At 60.8% G+C, this 10,000-nt stretch overlaps 3 non-coding genes across 3 annotated transcripts in view; all 3 read left to right on the top strand.

The window, feature by feature from the left end:
• The first annotated feature begins 5,793 nt into the window (after positions 1-5,793).
• Positions 5,794-7,780, top strand: LOC148345706 (18S ribosomal RNA). Its single transcript, XR_015848524.1, has one exon. It is a non-coding gene; the product is annotated as an 18S ribosomal RNA (ribosomal RNA).
• Positions 7,781-9,122: 1,342 nt separating this feature from the next.
• On the top strand, positions 9,123-9,276 carry LOC148345705 (5.8S ribosomal RNA). The gene has a single exon (XR_015848514.1). It is a non-coding gene; the product is annotated as a 5.8S ribosomal RNA (ribosomal RNA).
• Positions 9,277-9,840: 564 nt separating this feature from the next.
• The window catches only part of LOC148345704 (28S ribosomal RNA), a 4,533-nt gene continuing 4,373 nt past the window's right edge, over positions 9,841-10,000 (top strand). Inside the window, exon 1 of the ribosomal RNA XR_015848534.1 lies at positions 9,841-10,000. This exon is cut by the window's right edge and continues 4,373 nt beyond it. This is a non-coding gene — a ribosomal RNA (28S ribosomal RNA).

Here is a 10,000-nt window from a genome sequence, read left to right as displayed (position 1 = left end):
TCCCCAAACACCGGCCGGGGACCGGCCCACAGGAGGCGGCAGCCGGTCCCCAAACACTGGCCGGGGAGTGGCACAAATTCTAAGTCCCACGAGCCCCTGGTGACCCGACAATCGGACTTAGTGCAATTTTCCAAGTGCTGCAAGCCAATGTTGGCCCGACAAGTCCCCAAACGGCAGCCCGGTTTTGAGCCACTAGTGTCGGCCTATAAGTCCCCAAACACCGGCCCGGTTTTACGACCACTAGTCCCCCAACACTAGCCCGGGATTCAGCCACTAGTGGCGGGCACGATTCCCCAAACACCGGTCCGATAATACGCGCGCATATCCCCAAACACCGGCCCGATAATACGCGCGCAATTCCCCAAACACCGGCCCGATAATACGCGCACAATTCCCCAAACACCGGCGCGGATTTCAGCCACTATTGGCGGGCACAAGTCCCCCAACACTAGCCCGGGATTCAGCCACTAGTGGCGGGCACGATTCCCCAAACACCGGTCCGATAATACGCGCGCATATCCCCAAACACCGGCCCGATAATACGCGCACAATTCCCCAAACACCGGCGCGGATTTCAGCCACTATTGGCGGGCACAAGTCCCCCAACACTAGCCCGGGATTCAGCCACTAGTGGCGGGCACGATTCCCCAAACACCGGTCCGATAATACGCGCGCATATCCCCAAACACCGGCCCGATAATACGCGCACAATTCCCCAAACACCGGCGCGGATTTCAGCCACTATTGGCGGGCACAAGTCCCCCAACACTAGCCCGGGATTCAGCCACTAGTGGCGGGCACGATTCCCCAAACACCGGTCCGATAATACGCGCGCATATCCCCAAACACCGGCCCGATAATACGCGCACAATTCCCCAAACACCGGCGCGGATTTCAGCCACTATTGGCGGGCACAAGTCCCCCAACACTAGCCCGGGATTCAGCCACTAGTGGCGGGCACGATTCCCCAAACACCGGTCCGATAATACGCGCGCATATCCCCAAACACCGGCCCGATAATACGCGCACAATTCCCCAAACACCGGCCCGGATTTCAGCCACTAGTGGCGGGCACAAGTCCCCAAACACTAGCCAAGTTCTCAGCCACTAGTGGCGGGCACAATTCCCCAAACACCGGTCCGATAATACGCGCGCATATCCCCAAACACCGGCCCGATAATACGCGCACAATTCCCCAAACACCGGCGCGGATTTCAGCCACTATTGGCGGGCACAAGTCCCCCAACACTAGCCCGGGATTCAGCCACTAGTGGCGGGCACGATTCCCCAAACACCGGTCCGATAATACGCGCGCATATCCCCAAACACCGGCCCGATAATACGCGCACAATTCCCCAAACACCGGCGCGGATTTCAGCCACTATTGGCGGGCACAAGTCCCCCAACACTAGCCCGGGATTCAGCCACTAGTGGCGGGCACGATTCCCCAAACACCGGTCCGATAATACGCGCGCATATCCCCAAACACCGGCCCGATAATACGCGCGCATATCCCCAAACACCGGCCCGATAATACGCGCACAATTCCCCAAACACCGGCCCGGATTTCAGCCACTAGTGGCGGGCACAAGTCCCCCAACACTAGCCCAGTTCTCAGCCACTAGTGGCGGGCACAATTCCCCAAACACCGGTCCGATAATACGCGCGCATATCCCCAAACACCGGCCCGATAATACGCGCACAATTCCCCAAACACCGGCGCGGATTTCAGCCACTATTGGCGGGCACAAGTCCCCCAACACTAGCCCGGGATTCAGCCACTAGTGGCGGGCACGATTCCCCAAACACCGGTCCGATAATACGCGCGCATATCCCCAAACACCGGCCCGATAATACGCGCACAATTCCCCAAACACCGGCGCGGATTTCAGCCACTAGTGGCGGGCACAAGTCCCCCAACACTAGCCCGGGATTCAGCCACTAGTGGCGGGCACAATTCCCCAAACACCGGTCCGATAATACGCGCGCATATCCCCAAACACCGGCCCGATAATACGCGCACAATTCCCCAAACACCGGCGCGGATTTCAGCCACTATTGGCGGGCACAAGTCCCCCAACACTAGCCCGGGATTCAGCCACTAGTGGCGGGCACGATTCCCCAAACACCGGTCCGATAATACGCGCGCATATCCCCAAACACCGGCCCGATAATACGCGCACAATTCCCCAAACACCGGCGCGGATTTCAGCCACTATTGGCGGGCACAAGTCCCCCAACACTAGCCCGGGATTCAGCCACTAGTGGCGGGCACGATTCCCCAAACACCGGTCCGATAATACGCGCGCATATCCCCAAACACCGGCCCGATAATACGCGCGCATATCCCCAAACACCGGCCCGATAATACGCGCACAATTCCCCAAACACCGGCCCGGATTTCAGCCACTAGTGGCGGGCACAAGTCCCCCAACACTAGCCCAGTTCTCAGCCACTAGTGGCGGGCACAATTCCCCAAACACCGGTCCGATAATACGCGCGCATATCCCCAAACACCGGCCCGATAATACGCGCACAATTCCCCAAACACCGGCGCGGATTTCAGCCACTATTGGCGGGCACAAGTCCCCCAACACTAGCCCGGGATTCAGCCACTAGTGGCGGGCACGATTCCCCAAACACCGGTCCGATAATACGCGCGCATATCCCCAAACACCGGCCCGATAATACGCGCACAATTCCCCAAACACCGGCGCGGATTTCAGCCACTATTGGCGGGCACAAGTCCCCCAACACTAGCCCGGGATTCAGCCACTAGTGGCGGGCACGATTCCCCAAACACCGGCCCGATAATACGCGCACAATTCCCCAAACACCGGCGCGGATTTCAGCCACTAGTGGCGGGCACAAGTCCCCCAACACTAGCCAAGTTCTCAGCCACTATTGGCGGGCACAAGTCCCCCAACACTAGCCCGGGATTCAGCCACTAGTGGCGGGCACGATTCCCCAAACACCGGTCCGATAATACGCGCGCATATCCCCAAACACCGGCCCGATAATACGCGCACAATTCCCCAAACACCGGCCCGGATTTCAGCCACTAGTGGCGGGCACAAGTCCCCAAACACTAGCCAAGTTCTCAGCCACTAGTGGCGGGCACAAATCCCCAAACACCGGTCCGATAATACGCGCGCATATCCCCAAACACCGGCCCGATAATACGCGCACAATTCCCCAAACACCGGCGCGGATTTCAGCCACTATTGGCGGGCACAAGTCCCCCAACACTAGCCCGGGATTCAGCCACTAGTGGCGGGCACGATTCCCCAAACACCGGTCCGATAATACGCGCGCATATCCCCAAACACCGGCCCGATAATACGCGCACAATTCCCCAAACACCGGCCCGGATTTCAGCCACTAGTGGCGGGCACAAGTCCCCAAACACTAGCCAAGTTCTCAACCTTCAGCTGAGTATATGGCCTCCGAAAGGCCCATACATTCAGACGGGTCCATGTATTTTCAGCGACAGCCGCAGTACCGCCAAAATCCATGCAGCGGCGCTGAATTTATGGCCTCCGAAAGGCCCATTCATTCAGACGGGTCCATGTATTTTCAGCGACAGCCGCAGTACCGCCAAAATCCATGCAGAGGCGCTGAGTTTATGGCCTCCGAAAGGCCCATTCATTCAGACGGGTCCATGTATTTTCAGCGACAGCAGCAGTACCGCCAAAATCCATGCAGCGGCGCTGTATTTATGGCCTCCGAAAGGCCCATTCATTACCAACGGGGCTGCAGTAGCATCCCGCGGCCACGCAGGGGCAGATATTGTGAGGGAATTACATGGTAGTGGACGGAGCGCCCATGCATTTCCAATGGGAGTGCAGTACCTCAAAAATCCGCTCCAAGCCACCGAACTTGAGGGCCCGACGTTCCCTCAACACTAGCCCAGTGCAATCGACATTTCGTTCTGTGTACATTGTTACACAGAATGACAATACAAGGGAATTATTATTATTATTATTATTATTATGTATTCAGCCACTAGTGGCGGGCACAATACCCCAAACACTGGCCCGGCGCTGGCTGAGTTTATGGCCTCTGAAAGGCCCATACATTCAGACGGGTCCATGTATTTTCAGTTTTCCGTAGCAGGTGTGATTGTTTGTTTAATTAGGTAGTTTGTGTTGGTGACGGTGTTCCTAACTGTGGTGGCTTGTTTGTAGAATGTGGGGCCCTGCGTTTGTGTTATGTTGATTTCTGGTAATTTACTTTTTACTAAGTAGTCTTTCAGGTTTTTGTTTCTTTTAAAGGCTGAGATGATTTTGTAATCTTGGATTATGCTTGTGTTCTGTAGTGTCTGATTTATATTTTGTCCATTCATTCAGACGGGTCCATGTATTTTCAGCGACAGCCGCAGTACCGCCAAAATCCATGCAGCGGCGCTGGATTTATGGCCTCCGAAAGGCCCATTCATTCAGACGGGTCCATGTATTTTCAGCGACAGCCGCAGTACCGCCAAAATCCATGCAGAGGCGCTGAGTTTATGGCCTCCGAAAGGCCCATTCATTCAGACGGGTCCATGTATTTTCAGCGACAGCAGCAGTACCGCCAAAATCCATGCAGCGGCGCTGTATTTATGGCCTCCGAAAGGCCCATTCATTACCAACGGGGCTGCAGTAGCATCCCGCGGCCACGCAGGGGCAGATATTGTGAGGGAATTACATGGTAGTGGACGGAGCGCCCATGCATTTCCAATGGGAGTGCAGTACCTCAAAAATCCGCTAGAGGGCCCCGAACTTGAGGGCCCGGCGTTCCCTCAAGTGCCGATTTTATACCCCCTTCTCCAGCCGACAGCCAGAATTATATTAGGGACTCGCAATTTTGAGAGGTGAGCACCAGGGCTAATCAGCGGCCACCCGTGACCATTGAGTCCGACAGAGCAGAGGCTAGGGGCGGCCTCGCATCTCGCAATTACCGAGGGAAGATGCCGGTTCTCGAAAAATTTCTAAGTTTTTCAAATTTTAAAGTATTGAAGTATTTAGGGCGCTTCCCGCGGCCCTGGCTTTTGCATGTACCCCTCTAAGCTCCGGTTCTCGAAAAATGTCTAAGTTTTTCAAACTTTAAAGTATTGAAGCCGGACTTCCGCGGAGGCTGACAGGGGGCCTCCATCGAAGCACCCTTCACCCCCGGGTGAGCCGGCGTCGGCCCACGGGCCTGCCGGTTCCCCAACTGAGCGATTGGCACACGAGACCCGCCTCGGAGGGCCCACGTCGGCCGGCGCAAGCCGGTGTTCGGGCGTGCGGCTCCTCCGGCTTTGCGGGTCAAGCTCCAGCGCCGAGGATACTAGGCAAACGTTGGGCCCCCCCGAGCCGAGTGGATACCCGCCTCAGAAAGAGCTGGGGCGGTACGTACGGACGGCCTCACTAAGAGGGAACGGAAGCTACTAAAGCACACGTATAACTGTCCGATGTGCGAACGAAAGTGAGGCCGGACGAATCCGATACGAGTTACGAGTGAGGCGGGATCCACGGCTGGCACTCGCGGGGCCCTCTTGCGAAACCATGCCTCGGCGTGAACCTTTTGGCGGCAGAACCAAGACGAACCGAGGTCGAGCTTCCGTCTCGAGCCACACCCAGACGTCCGACCGTCGCGGAGCCCGACGCCACGCGTGCTAGGGCTCCGCGCGAAACATCGTTTCACGACACCCGCTCGTCAGCCCGTCCGAACGTATACGAGTGTCGCGCGGCCCCCCGGGCCCGGCTGTAGCCACAGCCTCGTCCCGGACCAGGGCCGCACCGCCACCAGCAGCGCCCCCCCGGCGGCAGACGCACTCTGGTTGATCCTGCCAGTAGCATATGCTTGTTTTCAAGATTAAGCCATGCATGTCTAAGTACGAATGGCCAGTACAGTGAAACTGCGAACGGCTCATTAAATCAGTTATGGTTCCTTTGATCGCTCCACCGTTACTTGGATAACTGTGGCAAATCCAGAGCTAATACATGCAAACGAGCGCCGACTCGCGGGCGGGGCTCCGGCCTCGCCCCGGGGACGCGTGCATTTATCAGACACAAAAACCCACGCGGTGTCCGGCGGGCGGGGGCTCAGCCGTCGCGCGCGTCCCCCGCGTCCGGCCTCCGCCTCTCCGGGCGGGGGCGTAAGCGGCGCGGGCGGCTCCGCGCGCGCCGGTCCTCGTTCCGCCGGCCCGGCCCCCCCTTTGTGTTGACTCAGGATAACCTCGTGCCGATCGCTCGCCCACCCGAGGCGGCGACGACTCATTCGAATGTCTGCCCTATCAACTTTCGATGGTAGACTCTGCGCCTACCATGGTGACCACGGGTAACGGGGAATCAGGGTTCGATTCCGGAGAGGGAGCATGAGAAACGGCTACCACATCCAAGGAAGGCAGCAGGCGCGCAAATTACCCACTCCCGACACGGGGAGGTAGTGACGAAAAATAACAATACGGGACTCGTTCGAGTCTCCGTAATTGGAATGAGCCGAACACAAACCCATCGGCCAGCATCCATTGGAGGGCAAGTCTGGTGCCAGCAGCCGCGGTAATTCCAGCTCCAATAGCGTATTTTAAAGTTGCTGCAGTTAAAAAGCTCCTAGTTGGACCCCGGGACGCGAGCTGACGGTCCGCCGCGAGGCGTGCATCCGTCTGTCCCAGCCCCTGCCTCTCGGCAAAAGCCCCCGTGATGCCCTTCGCTGGGTGTCACTCGCGGGGCCCGAAGCGTTTACTTTGAGGAAATTAGAGTGTTCAAAGCAGGCCACACGGCCGCCCCTGCATATCGCAGCTGGGAATAATGGAATAGGACTCCGGTTCTATTTTGTGGGTTGTCATGAACTGGGGCCATGATTAAGAGGGACGGCCGGGGGCATTCGTACTGCGCCGCTAGAGGTGAAATTCTTGGACCGGCGCAAGACGGACGAGAGCGAAAGCATTTGCCAAGAATGTTTTCATTAATCAAGAACGAAAGTCGGAGGTTCGAAGACGATCAGATACCGTCCTAGTTCCGACCATAAACGATGCCGACTCGCGATCCGGCGGCGTTATTCCCATGACCCGCCGAGCAGCACCCGGGAAACCGACCAAGTGTCTGGGTTCCGGGGGGAGTATTGTTGCAAAGCTGAAACTTAAAGGAATTGACGGAAGGGCACCACCAGGAGTGGAGCATGCGGCTTAATTTGACTCAACACGGGAAACCTCACCCGGCCCGGACACGGAAAGGATTGACAGATTGAAGGCTCTTTCTCGATACCGTGGGTGGTGGTGCATGGCCGTTCGTAGTTGGTGGAGCGATTTGTCTGGTTAATTCCGATAACGAACGAGACTCAAACATACTAAATAGTACCGCGGCCCCCCGCGCGGTCGGCGGCAGAAAACTTCTTAGAGGGACAAGTGGCTCTCAGCCACACGAGAATGAGCAATAACAGGTCTGTGATGCCCTTAGATGTCCGGGGCTGCACGCGCGCCACACTGAGCGTATAAGCGCGTCGTCTATCCCCGCGCCGGCAGGCGCGGGTAATCCTATGAACCCCGCTCGTGACAGGGCCTGGGGATTGCAATTATTTCCCACCAACGAGGAATTCCCAGTAAGCGCGGGTCATTAGCCTGCGTTGATTAAGTCCCTGCCCTTTGTACACACCGCCCGTCGCTACTACCGATCGGATGGCTTAGTGAGGTCCTCGGATAGTCCCCGCCGGGGCCGGCCCCGGCTCCGGCGGTGTGCCAGAAGACGGTCGAACTTGACTATCTAGAGGAAGTAAAAGTCGTAACAAGGTTTCTGTAGGTGAACCTGCAGAAGGATCATTAACGTACGAGCGGCAGCAGATCCGCCTCGGTACACCCCCGACGAGCCAGACGCCGAGGGCGGCGGGTCGTCGCAGGCGGAGGAAGAGGGTAGACCGGGACGGGACGGGACGGGGGGCGCGGCGCGGGTCACTCCCGGGCCGCGCGTCGGAGCGAGTTCGGCGGGCGCCACGCGGCGCGGCGCGACGCGAGAAAAGGCGGCGGGCGATGTCGCGCTACCTCCGTGCGAGCGGGGTAGCGCGCTCGTCCGACGACCCCAGTAGCGCGGCGCGGCGCGACGACAGGCGACCGCCAGCGACGGGCGAAAGGCGGCGGCCGTGCGCGGGACCCCCGTAACCGGGGAATCCCCCTCTGCCGACGACCCTAGCTCGGCGCGGTTCTCGCGCTTCCGGCGCGCGCTTCCGGGGCGGCACTCGCCTCGACGACCTCCCGTCCTTTAAAGGTAACGGTTCGGGCCGGCGCCCCGGCGTCCGTCCGCCCGTCGGTGTCGCGTGTCCGTGCGGCGCGGGGCTGCTCTCGGCGAGGGTCGCCGAGCAAGCGGATCCCCGCACGGATCACAACGGCCGTATGGCGGCGGCGTCGGGACGCCCGCCCGAGACGAAGGTTCAGGGCGACGAAACGGTGCTCCCACCGGCTACCTTTTTCCCCGGCCAAACGCGTCCGTCGGCCGGAGCCCTCGAGGGGCCGCGTAGCGCGCGCGTGGGCCGGCCCCCGGACACCGGAGTCCCTCCCGGGGCTCCGGACACCGGGGGTTCGGTTCCGCGCGGTCCGCCGCGGTCTCCTCTGTCCATCCATAGTCCGGGCAGGCCGCGGCCGGGTCGGGGGCCAGTCCCCCCTCGGTGTCAGCGCGGTCGCGCCGCCCTTGTAAACCAAACCCACTCGCTGACGGGTAGCAACACCCAAAGCGTCGCTTCGCGGCGCGGCGGGGCTTCCAAGTCGGATGGCCTTCCGGGGTCCGGGTAGGAGACGCCGGGGGCCGGCCTCAGCGCCGAGCCCCCGACCTACCCGGCGAGTCCGGTCGCCGAGTCGTGTCAGGCCCGAGCGGGAGACGCCGGGCGCCGGCCTCAGCGCCGAGCGCCCGACCTACCCGGGCCGACGCACGTCTCGGGCGCCGTCGCGGCCCCGAGCGGGAGACGCCGGGCGCCGGCCTCAGCGCCGCGCGCCCGACCCGCTCGGCTCGTCGCGGCGTCGCGCGTATCGCGCCCGTCGGTAACCGCGCCGCGGGTTAGGGGCTCGCTCGCGGGAGCGACCGAACGGCACCCGCGGCGCGTTCGTCTCCGGTACAAACCCTGTCGTGAATTTGTCTCCGATCGTCCCGGGCGGACGTAAAAGGGCCCAAACGTACGACTCTTAGCGGTGGATCACTCGGCTCGTGCGTCGATGAAGAACGCAGCTAGCTGCGAGAACTAATGTGATTTGCAGGACACATTGATCATCGACACTTTGAACGCACATTGCGGCCCCGGTTTTACCCCGGGGCCACGCCTGTCTGAGCGGCGCTTTCCAATCGATCGGACGCGGGCCGGGCCCTCCGCGACATTCCGCCGGTCCGTCCGGCGGGTGGCGCGAGAACCCGGTCCGCGCGGGCGAGGCTCGGGCCCTCCGCGACATTCCGCCGGTCCGCCCGGCGGGTGGCGCGCGACCCGTGTCCCCGCCCACTCCGCGGCTGGGGTTTCGCAGGGACCCCCGTCCCTTCGTACCCTCAAATACAGACTCGGGCGGCGCTCCGTGTCCGTCCGCCCGTCGGTGTCGCGCGTCCGCGCGTCCGGAGGTGCTTCTCGGCTGCCGGTGAGTACGGCTGGTACTTAGCATACCGAGAAGGTGCTCCGCGCGCGCGGCTCCGCGCGGCGGCCCGTATGGCGGCGGCGCTCGGCGCCCTCCTCAGGTAAAGGTCCCGGTCGGCGCCTCGGCGTCCGTCCGCCCGTCGGTGTCGCGTGTCCGTGCGGCGCGGGGCTGCTCTCGGCGAGGGTCGCCGAGCAAGCGGATCCCCGCACGGATCACAACGGCCGTATGGCGGCGGCGCCGGTCCCGGCGCCGGCCCCGACCGCACAGCTCTACGCGCACGCCCTCAGATCAGACGAGACGACCCGCTGAATTTAAGCATATTACTAAGCGGAGGAAAAGAAACTAACCAGGATTCCCTCAGTAGCGGCGAGCGAAGAGGGAAAAGCCCAGCGCCGAATCCCCGCCCTGCGGTAGGGCGAGGGAAATGTGGCGTACGGA

This window comes from Urocampus carinirostris, unplaced genomic scaffold (genome assembly GCF_059441175.1).
Source record: "Urocampus carinirostris isolate Australia breed hairy pipefish unplaced genomic scaffold, RoL_Ucar_1.0 HiC_scaffold_33, whole genome shotgun sequence".
In the NCBI taxonomy this organism is placed as follows: domain Eukaryota; kingdom Metazoa; phylum Chordata; class Actinopteri; order Syngnathiformes; family Syngnathidae; genus Urocampus; species Urocampus carinirostris.
Note: the sequence above shows the minus strand (reverse complement) of the source record. Positions and strands in the feature narration are given on the sequence as shown.